Below are 21914 nucleotides of genomic sequence, written 5' to 3' on the forward strand. Positions count from 1 at the left end.
CAAACCTCATCAATCCCCGTCTTGGTGATATCTTCAAAAAGACGTGATCACTCACCTCAAACACCAAAGGTCTTCTCCTACGGTCGGCGTAAGATTTCTGACGACTCTGAGCTGTAACAAGCCTCTTACGGATAAGCTCAACCTTCTCCGTTGTTTCCCTCACTAACTCCGGACCCAACAGAGGTGCATCACCCACCTCGGCCCAACAAACAGGAGACCTACACGGTCGGCCGTATAAGGCCTCAAACGGTGCCATACCGATACTAGATTGGAAGCTGTTGTTGTAGGCAAACTCCACTAATGGCAAGTGCCTCTCCCATGACCCGCTAAAGTCAAGAACACAACCCCGAAGCATATCTTCAAGGATCTGAATAGTACGCTCGGACTGCCCATTAGTCTGAGGATGATAAGCTGTGCTAAAGGTCAACTTAGTACCTAAGGCGCTCTGCAAGCTCTGCCATAATCTGGCAGTAAAACGAGGATCTCTATCCGAGACGATCGTCACTGGAATCCCGTGCAATCTCACTATGTCCCGAATATACAAGTCGGCAAGATGATCTACCGTATCTCTCACGCGCATAGGAATAAAATGCGCCGACTTAGTTAACCGGTCTACAACCACCCAAATAGCATCACTACCCCGCTGAGTCCTTGGAAGACCCACAACGAAGTCCATAGTGACGTGTTCCCACTCCCACTCAGCAATAGGCAAGGGTTGCAACAAACCCGCTGGCCTCTGATGTTCAGCCTTCACTTGCTGACAAGTAAGGCACTTAGATACGAAAGCTGCCACATCCCTCTTCATACCCCGCCACCAGAATTGGCGACCCAAATCCCGATACATCTTAGTGCCTCCCGGATGCACCGCAAGGCGTGAATGATGAAAATCTCGGAGTACCTCTTCTCGACAAGACTCCGGCACAAACGGACGGTCTCGGTATCTCACACTCAGATCGGGATACACCGTCAAACCCTTCTCAACCTTCCCACCGGAAATCTTCTCACGGAGAGATTCTACCTCAAGGTCACTTCTCTGAGCCTCTAACACTCGAGTCACAAGTGTAGGCTGTGCAACAATAGAAAACAAGGCCGCAGCCTCAACGGACTCGCCCAGAAGTAAAGCAAACTCTCCAAGTGCACTCAACATCTTCCATTCTCGGATGGCTATACTAGCTATGACACCAACAGGTTTTCTGCTAAGGGCATCGGCCACCACATTGGCCTTTCCCGGATGATAATGCAATTCAAAATCATAATCCTCTATGAACTCCATCCACCTCCTCTGCCTCAAGTTCAAGTCTTTCTGTGTAAACAAATATTTCAGACTCTTATGATCCGAGAATACCTCAAATCTCTCACCATAAAGATAATGCCTCCAAATCTTCAAGGCAAATATCACAGCTGCTAACTCTAGATCATGCGTAGGGTAATTCTGCTCGTGAATTTTCAACTGACGTGAACCATAGGCAACTACTTTCCCTTCTTGCATTAATACACAACCCAGACCCTCTCGTGAGGCGTCACAATAGACTGCATAACCCAACCCTCTCTCTGGAATAATCAATACTGGAGCGGTAGTCAGTCTAACTTTCAACTCCTGAAACGACTTTTCACAAGTCTCATTCCATACAAATTTAACTCCCTTCCGAGTCAGTCTAGTCAACGGTGATGCTAACCTGGAGAAGTCTTTCACAAACCGACGGTAATACCCAGCTAACCCCAGGAAACTGCGGATCTCAAACACACTCTTAGGCTGTGCCCAATCTTGCACTGCCTCTACCTTGGATGTATCAACAGACACTCCTTCACCGGATACCACATGGCCTAAGAATTTGACTTCTCTCAGCCAGAACTCACACTTCCCAAACTTGGCATACAGCCTATGGGCTCTAAGTAACTCAAGCACCACCCTCAAGTGTGCCTCGTGCTCCTCCTCAGAAGGCGAATAGATAAGGATGTCGTCCACAAAAAAAAAACGACTACAAACTGATCCAAGAATTCCCGGAAGATCCGGTTCATCAAGTCCATAAAGACTGCCGGTGCATTGGTGAGCCCGAATGGCATTACCAAAAACTCATAATGGCCATACCGCGTACGGAATGCCGTCTTCGGAATATCCTCTTCCCTGACCCTCAACTGGTGGTAACCCGATCTCAAGTCTATCTTTGAGAAACAACGGGAACCCTTCAACTGGTCAAACAGGTCATCGATACGAGGCATAGGGTACTTATTCTTAACCGTAGCCCGATTCAATTTCCGATAATCTATGCAAAGTCTCAAAGCACCACCTTTCTTTTTAACAAAGAGGGCCGGTGCTCCCCACGGCGAAACACTAGGGCGTATAAAACCCTTGTCTAGTAACTCCTGGAGTTGGATCTTCAACTCAACTAACTCGGCTGGGGCAAAACGATAAGGTGCCATGGAAATCGGTGCCGTGTCGGGCACTAGGTCAGTAGAGAACTCAATCTCCCGATGCGGTGGCAAACCTACAAGATCTTCGGGAAAGACATCCGAGTACTCACAAACCACCATTGGCAACACAATCTGAGTCTCATTATCCTCACTAATCAAAAGGTTAGCAAGTAGCCCACTAAGCTCACTCCTTCCTCGTCGAACATACCCCGGTGGCAACACATCACCACCCCGGTCCCCCAGAAAATGAAAATACTCTCCGCTCACGGTACAACAAGTGACCCTCTGGCGGTAGCAATCAATAACTGCCCGGTATGACGATAACCAGTCCATACCCAAAATAACATCGAAACCTCTCATAGGCATAACTACAAAGGAAAATGGGATTCTATGGTAATCAACCTCTATATCACAACCCCTAACACCGTGTTTCAAAATCAATTCACCCCCAAGAGGCGACACTACACAAATAGGAGATGCCAACTGTGCTAACTCCAACTCCAAAACAGATGCAAATGCAGCAGACACAAAGGAATGAGATGCACCCGTATCAATCAAAACATTAGCAACCGAGTTGCAAAACAAGAAAGTACCTCTCACAACAGATGGAGCCGGTACAAGATCCTGCGCGGTAACAGCATACACGCGCCCAGATGACCTCTGATCAACCTGCTCACCCCTAGGAGCATAAGATTGCTGCACCGACTGAGACGATGAAGCCCCCTGATTAGCCCTCGAGGCCTGGCCCGACTGAGCTGGCTGCTGACCCTGAATCTGCCTCAAACCAGATGCACCAGGTGTGCCACCCAACTGGGGGCAATACCTCTTCATATGCCCTGGCTGACCACACTGATAACACGAGAGTGGCTGACCTCTACCCTGACTCTGGCTCTGAGATCGAGCCGAAGAAGATGCTGCTCTCTGAACTCCTCCCCTCTGAGGACAAACTGGAGACTTGTGGCCCAACTGGCCACACTTGAAACAGGTAATGTCTCCCTGACTGCCTTTCCCCGAACTAGCACTCGGTACAGGAAAAGTCGATCTCGAAAAGCTACCATGAGACTGCTGGGGATTAAAACCCTTCTGTCTCCTACCATCACTCTGACTATCCTGACTCCTCTTGGAGCCCTTCTGCCCTTCCTCCTCCTCTTGCATCATGATCTCCATATGGGCTGCAGCATCAACCATACGCCCATAATCCCGAATCATAGTTCCCCCAACTCTCAGCTTGAGGCCACGCCTCAACTTCTTCTCAAACTCAATACAGCGGCGTTCCTCAGACGCCACTAACTCAGGTGCAAACCTGGACAAGCTAGTAAATGCAGCCTCAAACTCGGCCACAGAAGAACTCGACTGCTTAAGCTGACAAAACTGGTCTCGCAGCTTCTCCCTAACTGCCGGAGATAAAAACTTCTCCTGGAAAGCATTCACAAAAGCCTCCCACGTACCTCCTATACGCCCCTTAGTAAACTTCCACCACTGACCCGCATCCCCCTTCAACTGGAAAGATGCCAAGGTCACTTTCAACCCCTCGTCTTCGATGCCCAGCATCTCAAACGTCTTCGTTGTCTGTTCGAGCCATTCATCTGCCTTAAGCGGCTCTTTAGGATCACCCACAAATTCATCCGGATTAGACCGGAAGAACTCCCTCTTCAGAAAGGAAGGTCCTGCATCCGCAATAACAGCTTGAGCTTGATTCTCAGCTCTGAGAATGCCTACTGACTCCCTGAATGCCCCCGCTATCTCTCGAGCTAAAGCGCCCAAAGCCTGTTGGCCTACTGGCTCGGCCACATTGGCCTGGCCAATTCCCTCCTGAACTATCGGAATCTCCTCTGGCACAGGCACCTCCTGCCTACCCGGCCTACCACGCCTACCGCGTCCTCGTCCTCGTCCTGACATCCTAATAAAGGAAACAAAGACATTAGCACATTAATAAATGTGCCGAAGCTAAACACTCGCGTCCTAATACAATGGACAACAATAATTCATTCCACGTAAGCACATAATCACATAAGCACCTACGAATTTCATTCCCGGATAATGATAGTCCCAATGCGTTACTATAGTTCCGGTTGGAAGCAGCAGTGATCAAGTGCCTTTCCAACAAGACTACTAGAACTCAAGGGTCCAATCAACATCCTAGAAACTACATTCCATACCCACATAATCACATAAACATGTTATCACATAAGCATATAACGTTACACTAAGTCTCTATCAAACGAGACGAACCCATTGTGATACTAATCACTTCCCACGTACCCAAAGTATTCAAACCCGGTACGCTCTGATACCAAGTTGTAACACCCTCAAAATAAACCCATAATAGCCATAACATTAACATGCATTTATAAAAGAAAACGAATCATTTGAGTTAGTCATCAGAGTATTCTTATTGACAGACATTACTTGTAACATCCTGCAACATCAAAATAAATGCCCTAAGGGCTTACATCTTTCCAAGCTAACACTTGGACACAAAAAGTATAGCGATCCCGGGTTTACCCTTGTTATACCGTGATCCGGACATGTGTCCGTGGATGTTGGTAGTTGTTTATTATCTTGTTTACATCCTTTCTTACTTTGTATTTGAGTTATAGGATGTGTTGGGCGGGTTGGTTACAGGTTGGTTGAGTTAGAAACCAAAACTAGTTGCCCAGATTTTTGGCCTGTCCGCTCGAGCGGAGGTGTTGGCGCTCGAGCGGGGAATACATTCATCCAGTATCTTGTTGTGCAGTGTTGTGAGCTCGAGCGTAGGGATTGGGAGCTCGAGCGGAGGCCTGGTTCTGCAAAAGTGCTGAGCGAGTGCATTCTGCGCTCGAGCGGGAGGTTGGCCGCTCGAGCGTAAGTCTGTGAGTGGCCGCTCGAGCGGGGTGTTTTACGCTCGAGCGGAGACCTGGGTTAAAGTCCCGAAGTTGTGACTTTTCAAATCACTTTTTCACTTTCTCTTCTCTCTCTTACTTTTCCAGAAACACCATTGTTGAGTCTCTCACTCTAGACTCTACCTTCTCTCTAGGTTTTGATCTAGTAGGAGTGATTTACTCACCTTTGGCCTTTACAAAAAGGTTGTTGATCGTCGAGGGCTACATTTTAATCTGAAAATCACGGGTTTTGGAGCACGTTGGGTTTTGTAGTCTTCTCCCTTGGAGCTCCGAATTTGAGGTAGGGATAACCTACTCCTCTCTATGGGTTTTGTCTTTAAATTTTGGTATTTTGAGATGTTGGGCTGGGTTTGGTAAATTTGTGAAAGTTTGGGGCTTTTGTGTAATTTTACAAAAGTTGGGGTTTTATTCATAATAAACCTAGATGCATGTTTGGCATAGAAAAATAGAATGATTGTTGAATCATTGTTGAAAATGGGACCTAAGGATTGAAATGGTAATTATGGAAAATGACCTAATTACATTGTTTAATTAATTGGGATAATTAATTGGTGAGAAATGAGGATATGAAATGTTGATTGAATATCCATTTGTGCATTTATTTTCTGTTTTAGAAATAACTGCTTGGGGCTATCGGTGGAGGATAGTCGAGATTGTTGTAGACAATGCATGATGATTAGGTAAACGGAAACTAATCAATGGAATGTGTCATGGAACTTGACGGTTGATAGAATACATTAATTGTGTGTATTGTGTGATTGTATATAGAACCAATGTGTTTATATACGTTATGTGTAGAGGAGGAGATGGGGGATGTACTCCGCGGTTTAGGGGAAGATAGGGGATGTACCTCTAAACCGGATAGGTATTGGGAGGAGATAGGGGATGAACTCCGTAGACAGAGCTCATATGCTTGTCTAGAGAAGTGAAGATAGAGCTCATATGCTTATCTTTGTGAAGTGTGGATACAGCTTGTATGCTTATCTGTGGATATTGTTGATATACATATCTGTTGTAGAGTGTAGATACAGCTTGTATGCTTATCTGTGGATATTGTTGATATACATATCTGTTGAGATTGTGGATATAGCTTTTATGCTTATCTGAATGTGAGATATAGTTTTTATACATATCTGTGGAAATGATGATAGAGCTAGCATGCTTATCTGTTGAAAAAGGGAAAATGAAAAGTAATTGGGACTTGTAAGTCGTTGACATAAATATGTAATTTATGTGATTGTATCAGTGTTGACCAACTATCAATTGCTAATGTTTTAGTCATTGTCCATGGTTGGTTTAGTGTATTTCTACTGGGCTGTGGCTCACCCTATATGGGAATATCATTTTCAGGTACAGGAAGCATGCCACCTCCAAGGACATAGCTGGGAGGCTAGTGGCGGGCAGAGTTTTGTCGTTTTACTTTTGATGTATTACATGTAATTTCAAGCCAAGGGCTTAATGTGTAAACGAGTTAGAACTCTTTGTTGTAACCAAGTGTTAACTTGGAAAGCTGTAAGCCCGTAGGGCATTTTGTTATGAGGTTAACATGTAATACTTATTTCCTGAAATTCTAATGAATGAAAGGAATGCGGTTAGTTTAAATGTAAATGCATGTCTTATCTGATGGGTTTATTGTTATTATTTTGAGGGCGTTACAACTTGGTATCAGAGCGTACCGGGTTCGAATACTTTGGGTACGTGGGAAGTGATTAGTATCACAATGGGTTTGTCTCGCTTGGTAGAGACTTAGATGTAATATCATATGCTATGTGCTTAAATGCTAACATGCTTATGTGACTATGTGGGTATGGGATTTAATTTCTGGGATATTGATTGGATCCTTGAGTTTCTGGGAGTCTTGTTGGAAAAGCACTTGATCAACGCTGTTTCTAACCGGAACTCTAGTAACGTCTCGGGACTATTATTATCCGGAAATGAAGTTCGTAAGTGCTTATGTGTTTATGTGCTTATGTGGAGTGAATTACACTTGTCCATGCATTAGGACGTGAGTGTTTAGTTTCGGCACATTTATGAATGTGCTAACGTTCTGTGTTGCCTTTATTAGGATGTCAGGACGAGGAAGAGGTGCTAGGCGTGGTAGACCTGCGAGGCAGGAAGTACCGTTACAGGGTGAGATTCCGGCAGTGCAGGAGGGAGTTGGGCAGGCCAATGTGGCTGAGCCAGTAGGTCAGCAGGCTATGGGTGCCTTGGCCAGAGAGATAGCAGGAGCTTTAGGTATTCTTAGAGCTGGGAATCAGGCAGCTGAGACAGGGCCTTCCTTCTTGAAGAGGGAGTTCTTTCGGTGTAATCCGGACGAGTTTATCGGGGATCCTAAAGAGCCGCTTAAGGCAGATGAATGGCTCGAACAGACAACGAAGACGTTTGAGATGCTTGGCATCGAGGACGGAGCACTGAAAGTGACCTTGGCATCCTTCCAACTGAAGGGAGATGCGGGTCAATGGTGGAAATACGAGAAAGCTCGTGTTGGTGGTACTTGGGAGGCGTTTGTGAATGCTTTTCAGGAGAGGTTTTTATCTGCAGCAGCTAGGGAGAAGCTGAGGGATCAGTTTAGCCGGCTTAATCAGCAGGGCTTGTCAGTGGCCGAGTTTGAGGCTACTTTTACCAGTCTGTCCAGGTTTGCACCTGAACTGGTGGCGTCTGAGGAACGCCGTTGCTATGAGTTTGAGCGGAAGTTGAGGCGGGGCCTCAAGTTGAGAATTGGTGGGTCTTACATTCGAGAGTATAGACACCTGGTAGATGCTGCAGCTCATATGGAGCTTATGATGCAGGAGGAGGATGAGGGTCAGAGAGGCTCCAAGAGGAGCCAGGATAATCAGAGTGATGGCAGGAGGCAGAGGGGTTCTAACCCTCAGCAGTCTCAGGGTGCAGTCTCTAGATCGACCTTTCCAGTGCCGAGTGTAGGCTCGGGGAGAGGCAGTCAGGGGGAATTCACTTGTTACAAGTGTGGCCAGCTGGGTCACAAGGTTTCTGTTTGCCCGCAGAAGGGTGGGGGTCAGAAAGCTGCTTCTTCTTCAGCTAGACCGCCGAGTCAGAGTTTGGGCAGGGGGCAGCTCCTGACTTGTTATCAGTGTGGACAACCTGGGCACATGAAGAGATTTTGCCCACAGTTGAGTGCCACTTCGGGAGCGTCTAGTTCTAGGCAGACGCAGGGTTTTCAGCCAGCTCAGTCTGTGCAGGCCTCGAGGGCCAATCCGGGAGCTTCGTCATCCCAGTCTGTGCAGCAGTCTTTTGCTCCGAGAGGTGAGCAGGTAGACCAGGGGCCTACGGGGCGCGTGTATGCTGTTACCGCGCAAGATTTAGTACCGGCTCCATCAGTAGTGAGAGGTACTTTTCTGTTTTGCAACTCAGTTGCTAATGTGTTGATAGACACGGGTGCATCTCATTCTTTTGTATCTACTGCATTTGCATCTGTTTTGGAATTGGAGTTAGCACAGTTAGCATCTCCTATTTGTGTGGTATCGCCTTTGGGTGGTGAGTTGATTCTGAAACAGGGTGTTAGAGGATGTGATATAGAGGTCGCCGACTATAGGCTTCCTTTTCCGTTTGTTGTCATGCCCATGAAGGGTTTTGATGTTATTTTGGGTATGGACTGGTTATCGTCATACCGGGCTGTTATTGATTACTACCGCCAGAGGGTTACATTGTGTACCTTGAGCGGGGAGTGGTTCCATTTCTTGGGAGACCGGGTTGGTAGTGTTTTGCCACCGGGGTATGATTCGCGAGGGTGAAGTGAGCTTAGTAGTCTACTTGCTAGCTTTGAGAGTGGTGAGAGTGGTGAGACCCAGCATGTATTGCCGAGGGTGGTTTGTGAGTATTCGGATGTTTTTCCCGAAGATCTTGTTAGTTTGCCACCTCACCGAGAGATAGAGTTCTCTATTGATTTAGTGCCTGGTACGGCGCCGATTTCTATGGCACCTTACCGTTTTGCTCCAGCAGAGTTGGTTGAGTTGAAAGTTCAGCTCCAGGAATTGCTAAATAAGGGCTTTGTTCGCCCTAGTGTTTCACCGTGGGGAGCACCGGCCCTCTTTGTTAAAAAGAAAGATGGTGCCTTGAGATTGTGTATAGACTACCGGAAGTTGAATCGGGCTACGGTTAAGAATAAGTATCCTATGCCCCGTATAGATGATTTGTTTGACCAGTTGAAGGGTTCCCGTTGTTTCTCTAAGATAGACTTGAGATCGGGTTACCATCAGTTGAGGGTCAGGGAGGAAGATATTCCTAAGACGGCATTCCGTACGCGGTATGGCCATTACGAGTTTCTGGTGATGCCATTCGGGCTTACCAATGCACCGGCAGTCTTTATGGACTTGATGAACCGGATTTTCCGGGAGTTCTTAGACCGATTTGTGGTTGTCTTCGTGGACGACATCCTTATCTATTCGTCTTCTGAGGAGGAGCACGAGGCACACTTGAGAGTGGTGCTTGAGTTACTTAGAGCCCATAGGCTGTATGCCAAGTTTGGGAAGTGTGAGTTCTGGCTGAGGGAAGTCAAATTCTTAGGCCACGTGGTATCCGGGGAAGGGGTGTCTGTTGATACATCCAAGGTTGAGGCAGTGCAAGATTGGGCACAGCCTAAGAGTGTGTTTGAGATCCGCAACTTTCTGGGATTAGCTGGGTATTACCGTCGGTTTGTGAAAGATTTCTCCAGGTTAGCGTCACCGTTGACTAGGCTGACTCGGAAGGGAGTCAAGTTTGTGTGGAGTGAGACTTGTGAAAAGTCGTTCCAAAAGTTGAAAATTAGATTGACCACCGCTCCGGTGTTGATTATTCCGGAGAGAGGGTTGGGTTATGCTGTATATTGTGATGCCTCACGAGAGGGTTTGGGTTGTGTGTTGATGCAAGAGAGGAAAGTGGTAGCTTATGGCTCACGTCAGTTGAAAATACACGAGAAGAATTACCCCACACACGACCTAGAGTTAGCAGCTGTGATTTTTGCCTTGAAAATCTGGAGGCACTACCTTTATGGTGAGAGGTTCGAGGTATTCTCGGACCACAAGAGTTTGAAGTATCTGTTTACACAGAGAGACTTGAATTTGAGGCAGAGGAGATGGATGGAGTTCATTGAGGATTATGATTTTGAGTTGCATTATCATCCGGGAAAGGCCAATGTTGTGGCCGATGCCCTTAGTAGGAAAACCATTGGTGATGTAGCTAGTATAGCCATCCGGGAATGGGAGATGTTGGGAGCACTTGGCGAGTTTGATTTGCTACTGGGCGAATCTGTTGAGGCTGCGGCCTTGTTTTCTGTTGTTGCGCAGCCTACACTTGTGATTAGAGTGTTAGAGGCACAGAGAGGTGACCTTGAGGTAGGATCTCTCCGAGAGAAAATCTCCAGTGGGAAAGTTGAGAAGGGCTTGACGGTGTATCCCGACCTGAGTGTGAGATACCGAGACCGTTTGTTTGTACCGGAGTCTTGCCGAGAGGAAGTACTCCGAGAGTTTCACCATTCGCGCCTTGCGGTGCATCCAGGAGGTACTAAGATGTATCAGGATTTGGGTCGCCAGTTTTGGTGGCGGGGTATGAAAAGAGACGTGGCTGTTTTCGTATCGAAGTGCCTTACTTGCCAGCAAGTGAAGGCCGAGCATCAGAGGCCAGCGGGTTTGTTGCAACCCTTGCCTATTGCCGAGTGGAAGTGGGAGCATGTCACTATGGACTTCGTTGTAGGTCTTCCGAGGACTCAGCGGGGTAGTGATGCTATTTGGGTGGTTGTAGACCGGTTGACTAAGTCGGCGCACTTTATTCCTATGCGCGTGCGAGATTCGGTAGATCATCTTGCCGATTTGTATATTCGGGATGTAGTGAGATTGCACGGGGTCCCAGTGACGATCGTCTCAGATAGAGATCCTCGTTTTACTGCTAGGTTGTGGCAGAGTTTGCAGAGTGCACTGGGCACTGAGCTGACCTTTAGTACGGCTTATCATCCTCAGACTGACGGGCAGTCCGAGCGTACTATTCAGATCCTCGAGGATATGCTTCGGGGTTGTGTCCTGGACTTCAGCGGGACGTGGGAGAGGCACTTGCCATTGGTAGAGTTTGCCTACAACAACAGTTTTCAGTCTAGCATCGGTATGGCACCGTTTGAGGCCTTGTATGGCCTACCGTGTAGGTCTCCAGTTTGTTGGGCCGAGGTGGGTGATGCACCTTTGTTGGGTCCGGAGTTGGTTAGGGAGACGACGGAGAAAGTTGAGCTTATCCGTAGGAGGCTTGTTACAGCCCAGAGTCGACAAAAGAGTTATGCCGACCGTAGGAGGAGGCCTTTGGCGTTTGAGGTAGGTGATCATGTCTTTCTGAAGATATCACCTAGACGAGGCCTGATGAGGTTTGGGAAGAGTGGGAAGTTATCCCCTCGGTTTATAGGTCCTTTTGAGATCCTTGAGAGGATAGGTGAGGTTGCTTATCGGTTAGCCTTACCGCCGCAGTTGTCCGGAGTGCATGACGTGTTTCATGTGAGTATGCTTCGGAAGTATGAGCCAGATCCATCACATGTGCTGGATTGGACCGATTTAGAGGTAGATGAGGATGCCTCGTATGAGGAGAGACCGGTTCGGGTCTTGGATAGGCGGGATCAGGTCCTGCGTGGCAAGACCATTCCTTTGGTGAAAGTCTTGTGGAAACATCACGGAGTGGAGGAAGCCACTTGGGAACGTGAGTTGGAAGTCCGTGAGAAATATCCGGACTTGTTTGTTGATGTGTGATCTTGTATTTAAATTTTCCGTTTTGTTGAACTTAAGAGCTTTTATATATGTCTTAAGTTGTGAAACATTGAAAATGTTTTGGTTATTGGAAGTATGTTTTGGAACTTGCCTCATATGGAAGTTGAAAGTAACATTATATCTGTTGAATATATTGTTGAAATTGGAAGGATAGTGCATAATGTTGATGCATGTTGAAAGTACATATGTTGTTTACATATTGTGATATGTCTCTTGTTAAAGGGATGGGATGACCGGTAATGGGTCGAATTGTTGAATGTTAAAATGTAAATGCTACTTATGTGGAGAGGAAGGACATTATGCACGAGATTGCACGAAGGAGAAGAAAAATGTAACATTGTCTAAAATGAAGGAAAACTTGTTTGAAAACTTGTGCTTAATTTCGGGGGCGAAATTCTTTAAGGGGGGGAGGTTATAGCGATCCCGGGTTTACCCTTGTTATACCGTGATCCGGACATGTGTCCGTGGATGTTGGTAGTTGTTTATTATCTTGTTTACATCCTTTCTTACTTTGTATTTGAGTTATAGGATGTGTTGGGCGGGTTGGTTACAGGTTGGTTGAGTTAGAAACCAAAACTAGTTGCCCAGATTTTTGGCCTGTCCGCTCGAGCGGAGGTGTTGGCGCTCGAGCGGGGAATACATTCATCCAGTATCTTGTTGTGCAGTGTTGTGAGCTCGAGCGTAGGGATTGGGAGCTCGAGCGGAGGCCTGGTTCTGCAAAAGTGCTGAGCGAGTGCATTCTGCGCTCGAGCGGGAGGTTGGCCGCTCGAGCGTAAGTCTGTGAGTGGCCGCTCGAGCGGGGTGTTTTACGCTCGAGCGGAGACCTGGGTTAAAGTCCCGAAGTTGTGACTTTTCAAATCACTTTTTCACTTTCTCTTCTCTCTCTTACTTTTCCAGAAACACCATTGTTGAGTCTCTCACTCTAGACTCTACCTTCTCTCTAGGTTTTGATCTAGTAGGAGTGATTTACTCACCTTTGGCCTTTACAAAAAGGTTGTTGATCGTCGAGGGCTACATTTTAATCTGAAAATCACGGGTTTTGGAGCACGTTGGGTTTTGTAGTCTTCTCCCTTGGAGCTCCGAATTTGAGGTAGGGATAACCTACTCCTCTCTATGGGTTTTGTCTTTAAATTTTGGTATTTTGAGATGTTGGGCTGGGTTTGGTAAATTTGTGAAAGTTTGGGGCTTTTGTGTAATTTTACAAAAGTTGGGGTTTTATTCATAATAAACCTAGATGCATGTTTGGCATAGAAAAATAGAATGATTGTTGAATCATTGTTGAAAATGGGACCTAAGGATTGAAATGGTAATTATGGAAAATGACCTAATTACATTGTTTAATTAATTGGGATAATTAATTGGTGAGAAATGAGGATATGAAATGTTGATTGAATATCCATTTGTGCATTTATTTTCTGTTTTAGAAATAACTGCTTGGGGCTATCGGTGGAGGATAGTCGAGATTGTTGTAGACAATGCATGATGATTAGGTAAACGGAAACTAATCAATGGAATGTGTCATGGAACTTGACGGTTGATAGAATACATTAATTGTGTGTATTGTGTGATTGTATATAGAACCAATGTGTTTATATACGTTATGTGTAGAGGAGGAGATAGGGGATGTACTCCGCGGTTTAGGGGAAGATAGGGGATGTACCTCTAAACCGGATAGGTATTGGGAGGAGATAGGGGATGAACTCCGTAGACAGAGCTCATATGCTTGTCTAGAGAAGTGAAGATAGAGCTCATATGCTTATCTTTGTGAAGTGTGGATACAGCTTGTATGCTTATCTGTGGATATTGTTGATATACATATCTGTTGTAGAGTGTAGATACAGCTTGTATGCTTATCTGTGGATATTGTTGATATACATATCTGTTGAGATTGTGGATATAGCTTTTATGCTTATCTGAATGTGAGATATAGTTTTTATACATATCTGTGGAAATGATGATAGAGCTAGCATGCTTATCTGTTGAAAAAGGGAAAATGAAAAGTAATTGGGACTTGTAAGTCGTTGACATAAATATGTAATTTATGTGATTGTATCAGTGTTGACCAACTATCAATTGCTAATGTTTTAGTCATTGTCCATGGTTGGTTTAGTGTATTTCTACTGGGCTGTGGCTCACCCTATATGGGAATATCATTTTCAGGTGCAGGAAGCATGCCACCTCCAAGGACATAGCTGGGAGGCTAGTGGCGGGCAGAGTTTTGTCGTTTTACTTTTGATGTATTACATGTAATTTCAAGCCAAGGGCTTAATGCGTAAACGAGTTAGAACTCTTTGTTGTAACCAAGTGTTAACTTGGAAAGCTGTAAGCCCGTAGGGCATTTTGTTATGAGGTTAACATGTAATACTTATTTCCTGAAATTCTAATGAATGAAAGGAATGCGGTTAGTTTAAATGTAAATGCATGTCTTATCTGATGGGTTTATTGTTATTATTTTGAGGGCGTTACAAAAAGGATGAGTACTAACTCATTTACAAGTTAAGCCCTAGGCTTGAATGTTTACATGAAATCCCAAAAATAACAAAATAAAACATATAACTAAAGACAAGTCTTCAAAATCCCAAACATCAAATCCTTCCAGGCTAAGTCCGTGGAGGTAGCTTATCACCTGAAGCTGAAAATGATGTTCCCATAAAGGGTGAGCCACAGCCCAGTAGAAAAATACTAAACCAAATGTAAGCATTGAATAAATCTATAGCATTCAATAGATGGTTAATCAAGATAATCAATTTTATTATTAAACAGTCTCATGACACTAATGTCTAAGACACATTTCACTTTCCATTATTATCAACATGGCTCAGAACCTGGCCAAACTTACAACAGTGAATTATATATCATAATCACATTACTTCCAATATCAACAAAACAAATGAGACTCATGCTCATATCAAAACACTTCATACTTCCCATTTGATACACATTTTAGTGCTGTATCAATAATCATGTAAAAACACTTCAATATAATAAGCACACATAAAAATGGTGCTAATGGAGTCCATCCCCTATCTCCTCCCAAACAAAAATCCGGTTTAGAGGTCCATCCCCTATCTTCCCCTAAACCGTGGAGTACATCCCCTATCTCCTCCCACACAATATGCAAATGCAATGCTCAACCAATACACGTATTTTCAGTATTAATTCAATAGTCAAAATTAATGACTTAACCAATGTGATTAGTTTCAGTTATTCCTAATCCACATGCAATGTCTACAACAATCACGACTATCCTCCACCGATAGCCCAAAACAGTTATTTCTAGACTGGAAATAAATATATCAACAATTTAATAGGTGAGTGATTTAAATCATCCAACTACACCATTTAATCTATGAATTCATCAATTTCATGAATTTAACCAAATTCCCCAATTCCCTTAAATTAATTTTACAAATTAATTAATTAATACAACTAGGGTTTTTCCCAAAATTATCTAAGTGACCTCAACATCTTAAAATACCAAAACTTAGAACAAAGCTTATAGAATAGAGTAGGAAATCCCTACCTTGAAGATCACAACTAAAATAGAGAAGATGGAGATGATGACCCAAAATCCAAAGTGCTCCAAATCCTCTCTTTTTCAGATTAAAAGAAAGATCTCGTGAAGCTCTACCTTTCTTCCAAAGGAACTAGGGTAGAAGACCACAAGGAATAGATCAAATCTTAGAGAGAAGGTGAGAGTAGAGAGAGAAACTCTCAAATAGCGGTTTTTAAAGGTTAAGAAAGAAAAGGTAGGTCAAAAAGTGATCCAAAAAGTGAAATCACGGACTGATATAATCGACTCTACGCTCGAGCGTAGAAAGCCCCGCTCGAGCGTAAGACACAGAATCATGCTCGAGCGTGAAGAAAGCCGCTCGAGCGTCGATTGCACCCTTCCAGAAGTTTTGCAGGCGCTGGCACCCGCTCGAGCGTCAAACTACCCGCTCGAGCGGAGGAGCAAAAACAAGGGATCACGCTCGAGCGTAAAAACTACCGTTCGAGCTGAAGAACTGCAGAGCAAAATACTGGGAGATGAAAAATCACGCTCGAGCGTCAAAATTCCTGCTCGAGCGGAGAAGCAACAACGAAGGGACCGCTCGAGCGTTAAAACTTACGCTCGAGCGTGAAGACCAAAATCTGGGCATCACCTATTGGCATCTAAAATCAACCAACCTGTAACAGACCCGCCCAACACAACCTATAATTCAAATACTAAGAGATTAAAGGACAACAACAACCAATAAGTAATGACAGGATCCACGGAACCTAAGTCCGGATACAATAATTTAAAGAGAAAAGACCGAGGTCGCTATAAATGGTATTATTAAAATTTCAAAAATATCCCATGGCTTTTACTCAACCACCTTACTATAGAGGCTAATAAATTGTGTGCATGACATTAGTAAGGCCAATCATCTAGCCACACAAGATCTTATGTCCCTATTTTTCCCTCCACATATTTCAAATTATTTATTTGTCATACGATAAGTTTGACCGTATAAAAAGAAATGATTTGAGACAATGGGTCAAGCCCGTGTGGGGATTTTTGGATCCAATGGGTCAAGCCCATTTTGCCCATAACCTCCCTCTCTACAAAACTTGGGCACCCCTTGGGGTGTGCCCCGAGGTCCAATCCCGTGCCTTATAAACCCACTGAAAACATCCCACCAAATCAATGTGGGACAAGCCATTTTCCAACCTTAAGGAATTTCCACCAAAACTCCATTTCCGTGGAGCTCACTTTGGCTTCAATTTCCCATTCACCCGATAATGGTTTTGAGCAACCAAATATACCACGTGAATCACAGCGCGGCATAGAACGCGTTACCGCTTAGACCCGCCAAAATAGACGTACGGGTCCCACCTAAATAATAGACTAAAGTTAGCAAAAAATTCTGTTTTTACCCAGAATTTTTCAACCATTTCCAACAAATTGTTATAAAGTAGGGATTAGTTTTAGGTGTGAAAGTATTTTATGAAAGAAATTGAATGTTTGATTATGATGCTTGCATTTAGACAAGACCATGTGCATTGTGGTTACATGAAATATTATTGGCCATTCAGATTTGCCAGCTCTAAGGTTGTGTTTTTCTAGCCCGATCTGATCATGGTCGATTCTCATTATTGAATCTATTGATAACCGGACTAGTAAATCTATTTGTCCAAAAAAAAAAGGGTCGAAAAATTTATTGAGAATTTGATTATGCGGGCTTTCTTTTTTAATAAAAAGGCGCTTCTATGATGAAGGAGGCATTGTGGACTATCTTGTACATTATTTGTAGTGTTCATGGCGAACACATAGCCCAACTACCACCTTGAGGCATGGACAACACATTGCCCAGCCAACACCTAGAAGTATTGTCCGCTTTGGCCTAAAGCATGATAGCTGGAGAGCCGCACGGATTTATTCCTTTGGTTTCCCAAGGACGCCTCCACAATGGAAGTGTCCAATGCTATCTTATAAGTCTATTCTAAATATTATATACAATCGATGTGGGATGGCGACACATATTTGAAACAAGATAATTGAGAATATTATCCGCAATCGATGTGGGATGGCAACCCATATATTTGAAACAAATGATATAATAACAAATATATAGCTTGGACATGAACATTGAATACATCATATTAATATTTTTCAAAACTGGTGTCGTTCAATGGTCAATTTTATTGAATTATTTTAGAAAATTTGAAGTTATTTTCAAATTTTCAAAACTTTAATTTATATTTCTTTATTTATCTTGATGAAACTTTGTCCCACGTAAAAAAAGAAAGGATAAAAATAATGTATTAATAAATGAAGTTTTCAAAGTAATTTTTAAATCAAAGAGGCTTGATGATTTAAACCAAAAAAGCATTTTGACGGTGGAGGTATTGCTGATGAAGAGTGATAAAAAAAATTTATTAAAAAATCTACGTCAATAAATTTTTATTTTAACTTCACAAATGGTTGATATATATATATATATATATTAAATATACTTAAACAATTTGATAGGTATAGACTGTTAGTTTTTAAAAGTACAATCATATAATACAATCTTATGAAATCAAATAGAAATCTCGACATAATCGATCAAAATTCTAATATTTAGAGCTTGTTTGGCATGAGCGTTTTTGATGAAAATAGTCAAAATGTCAAAACATCAAATCAGAACACTTTTTTACTTTTTATACATCTTTTCTTAAAACATAAAAAGAATCAATTAAAAGAATCAATTCCGAAATAGCCCCTAATGTCTTTTTTCACCTCTCCATTTATTTATATTAATCGTAACTAATAGATTAAAATTTTACAATACATATGGCACGTTTGTTTGTTTGGTGAGTGCTACATATGAACTTAATATTCAATTCATTAACTTTTTTCTATTATAATTTGAACTCACAAAATGATTACAGAGGTGCGAACCAAAATGATAAGCAAATAAGTCTCAAAAAATGAGGCTCCGTTGGGAAAGTCTCTCAAAATATGGTTCCACCCGTTGATTTGAGTGTGTTGTTTGTTTGGATCTTTCAAATCATAATTCTACACCCATTTCTCAAAACTCAATTTAAAACAGAATTGTTACTTTTCAAAACTCATAACCAAACACATAATTCAAAACTTTTTTCAAAACTTAATTCAAATCAATATTTTAATTTTAAAAATATTTTAAAAATATTTTAATTTTGTTAAGATTTTAAATATTTTAATATTTAAATATGTTATGCATTTTTTAAATTTTTTGAATATTTTTAAATATTTTAATTTCAAAATATTACGATTCTCAGTTTTTAAATTTTAAAATATTTTATTAAAATAAATTCAAACTCTATTTTATAGAAATATTTTTAAGTATTTTAATTTTTTTGTTATGTATTTGGATACGATTTAGGTGTAGAGTTGTGAAAGTCGTATGGAGTTCCGAGTTATGCGTTTGGTTATGCGTTTTAAAAATAATTTCATAATTGACTTTTGTTTTATGTGTTTGGTTACGATTTGAGTGTAGAGTTGTTTTTAAATTTAAAATATTAATATTTGAAATTATTTAAAATTTTTGAATATTTAAATTATTTAAATTTTTACGATTTAAATTTTTTGAATATTTGTTTTAATTTTTTAATTTTTAAATTTTTCAGATTATTTAAATTATTTAAATATTTATGATTTTAATTTTTTGAGTATTTATTTTGAAAAAAAATTATTTCCCCTGTAGTATTTTCAATTAAAAAATTGATTAATGTTATTTTCTATTAACAATAATTTTTTTTAATAGAATTCTAAAAAGAGTTTGGCTATTAGTGTTGATCAGAATTTTCAATAGTGTGAAAGTAGTATGTTTTGTTTTGAGTTATAATAATTTGAATTAAGTTTTGAAAACTCTTTCCAAAACTCATAACCAAAAATTTTTTCTTACTTCGCATGTCAGATCAAACTTTCAAAACTCAATTCCACACTCTATTCAAAAACTATAACCGAACAAATTTTCTACACTCAAATCATAATTCCATAACTCACAAACTCAAAATACAACTCATACTTTCAAATCATATTTACAAAACTCTACCAAACGTAACCTAAAATTATGCATTATTCAATACTCAAGATCTAAGAATAATTAAAACAAAAAACAAAAAATAAAAATTTAAAAATTTTGCCAAACGGGCCTTACGAAGTTGAAATCGAGACGTAATATAATTTGTTTTTATCAATTTAAATAGAATGGTTCACGACACTAGAACTATTATAAAACTACACAATTCAAAGGATTTGTAAATTCATACCAACTCAACTCGAGTCAATGCCCGAACCCACAAACAAATTAAGAATATTATTTAACAGATACCCAAAAAAATAAGAAATAAATAAATAAATAAATTTAATTTGATTCAACTCGTTACAAATATATTATTAACATCACAGTTATAAGAAGTATGCCATACAATGGTATTATTAAAATTTCAAAAATATCCCATGGCTTTTACTCAACCACCTTACTATAGAGGCTAATAAATTGTGTGCGTGACATTAGTAAGGCCAATCATCTAGCCACACAAGATCTTATGTCCCTATTTTTCCCACCACATATTTCAAATTATTTATTTGTCATACGATAAGTTTGACCGTATAAAAAGAAATGATTTGAGACAATGGGTCAAGCCCGTGTGGTGATTTTTGGATCCAATGGGTCAAGCCCATTTTGCCCATAACCTCCGTCTCTACAAAACTTGGGCACCCCTTGGGGTGTGCCCCGAGGTCCAATCCCATGCCTTATAAACCCACTGAAAACATCCCACCAAATCAATGTGGGACAAGCCATTTTCCAACCTTAAGGAATTTCCACCAAAACTCCATTTCCGTGGAGCTCACTTTGGCTTCAATTTCCCATTCACCCGATAATGGTTTTGAGCAACCAAATATACCACGTGAATCACAGCGCGGCATAGAACGCGTTACCGCTTAGACCCGCCAAAATAGACGTACGGGTCCCACCTAAATAATAGACTAAAGTTAGCAAAAAATTCTGTTTTTACCCAGAATTTTTCAACCATTTCCAACAAATTGTTATAAAGTAGGGATTAGTTTTAGGTGTGAAAGTATTTTATGAAAGAAATTGAATGTTTGATTATGATGCTTGCATTTAGACAAGACCATGTGCATTGTGGTTACATGAAATATTATTGGCCATTCAGATTTGCCAGCTCTAAGGTTGTGTTTTTCTAGCCCGATCTGATCATGGTCGATTCTCATTATTGAATCTATTGATAACCGGACTAGTAAATCTATTTGTCCAAAAAAAAAAGGGTCAAAAAATTTATTGAGAATTTGATTATCCGGGCTTTCTTTTTTAATAAAAAGGCGCTTCTATGATGAAGGAGGCATTGTGGACTATCTTGTACATTATTTGTAGTGTTCATGGCGAACACATAGCCCAACTACCACCTTGAGGCATGGACAACACATTGCCCAGCCAACACCTAGAAGTATTGTCCGCTTTGGCCTAAAGCATGATAGCTGGAGAGCCGCACGGATTTATTCCTTTGGTTTCCCAAGGACGCCTCCACAATGGAAGTGTCCAATGCTATCTTATAAGTCTATTCTAAATATTATATACAATCGATGTGGGATGGCAACACATATTTGAAACAAGATAATTGAGAATATTATCCGCAATCGATGTGGGATGGCAACCCATGTATTTGAAACAAATGATATAATAACAAATATATAGCTTGGACATGAACATTGAATACATCATATTAATATTTTTCAAAACTGGTGTCGTTCAATGGTCAATTTAATTGAATTATTTTAGAAAATTTGAAGTTATTTTCAAATTTTCAAAACTTTAATTTATATTTCTTTATTTATCTTGATGAAACTTTGTCCCACGTAAAAAAAGAAAGGATAAAAATAATGTATTAATAAATGAAGTTTTCAAAGTAATTTTTAAATCAAAGAGGCTTGATGATTTAAACCAAAAAAGCATTTTGACGGTGGAGGTATTGCTGATGAAGAGTGATAAAAAAAATTTATTAAAAAATCTACGTCAATAAATTTTTATTTTAACTTCACAAATGGTTGATATATATATATATATATATATTAAATATACTTAAACAATTTGATAGGTATAGACTGTTAGTTTTTAAAAGTACAATCATATAATACAATCTTATGAAATCAAATAGAAATCTCGACATAATCGATCAAAATTCTAATATTTAGAGCTTGTTTGGCATGAGCGTTTTTGATGAAAATAGTCAAAATGTCAAAACATCAAATCAGAACACTTTTTTACTTTTTATACATCTTTTCTTAAAACATAAAAAGAATCAATTAAAAGAATCAATTCCGAAATAGCCCCTAATGTCTTTTTTCACCTCTCCATTTATTTATATT

The sequence above is a fragment of the Camellia sinensis genome, chromosome 2, assembly GCF_055761805.1.
Source record: "Camellia sinensis isolate YWXY chromosome 2, ASM5576180v1, whole genome shotgun sequence".
Taxonomy (NCBI): domain Eukaryota; kingdom Viridiplantae; phylum Streptophyta; class Magnoliopsida; order Ericales; family Theaceae; genus Camellia; species Camellia sinensis.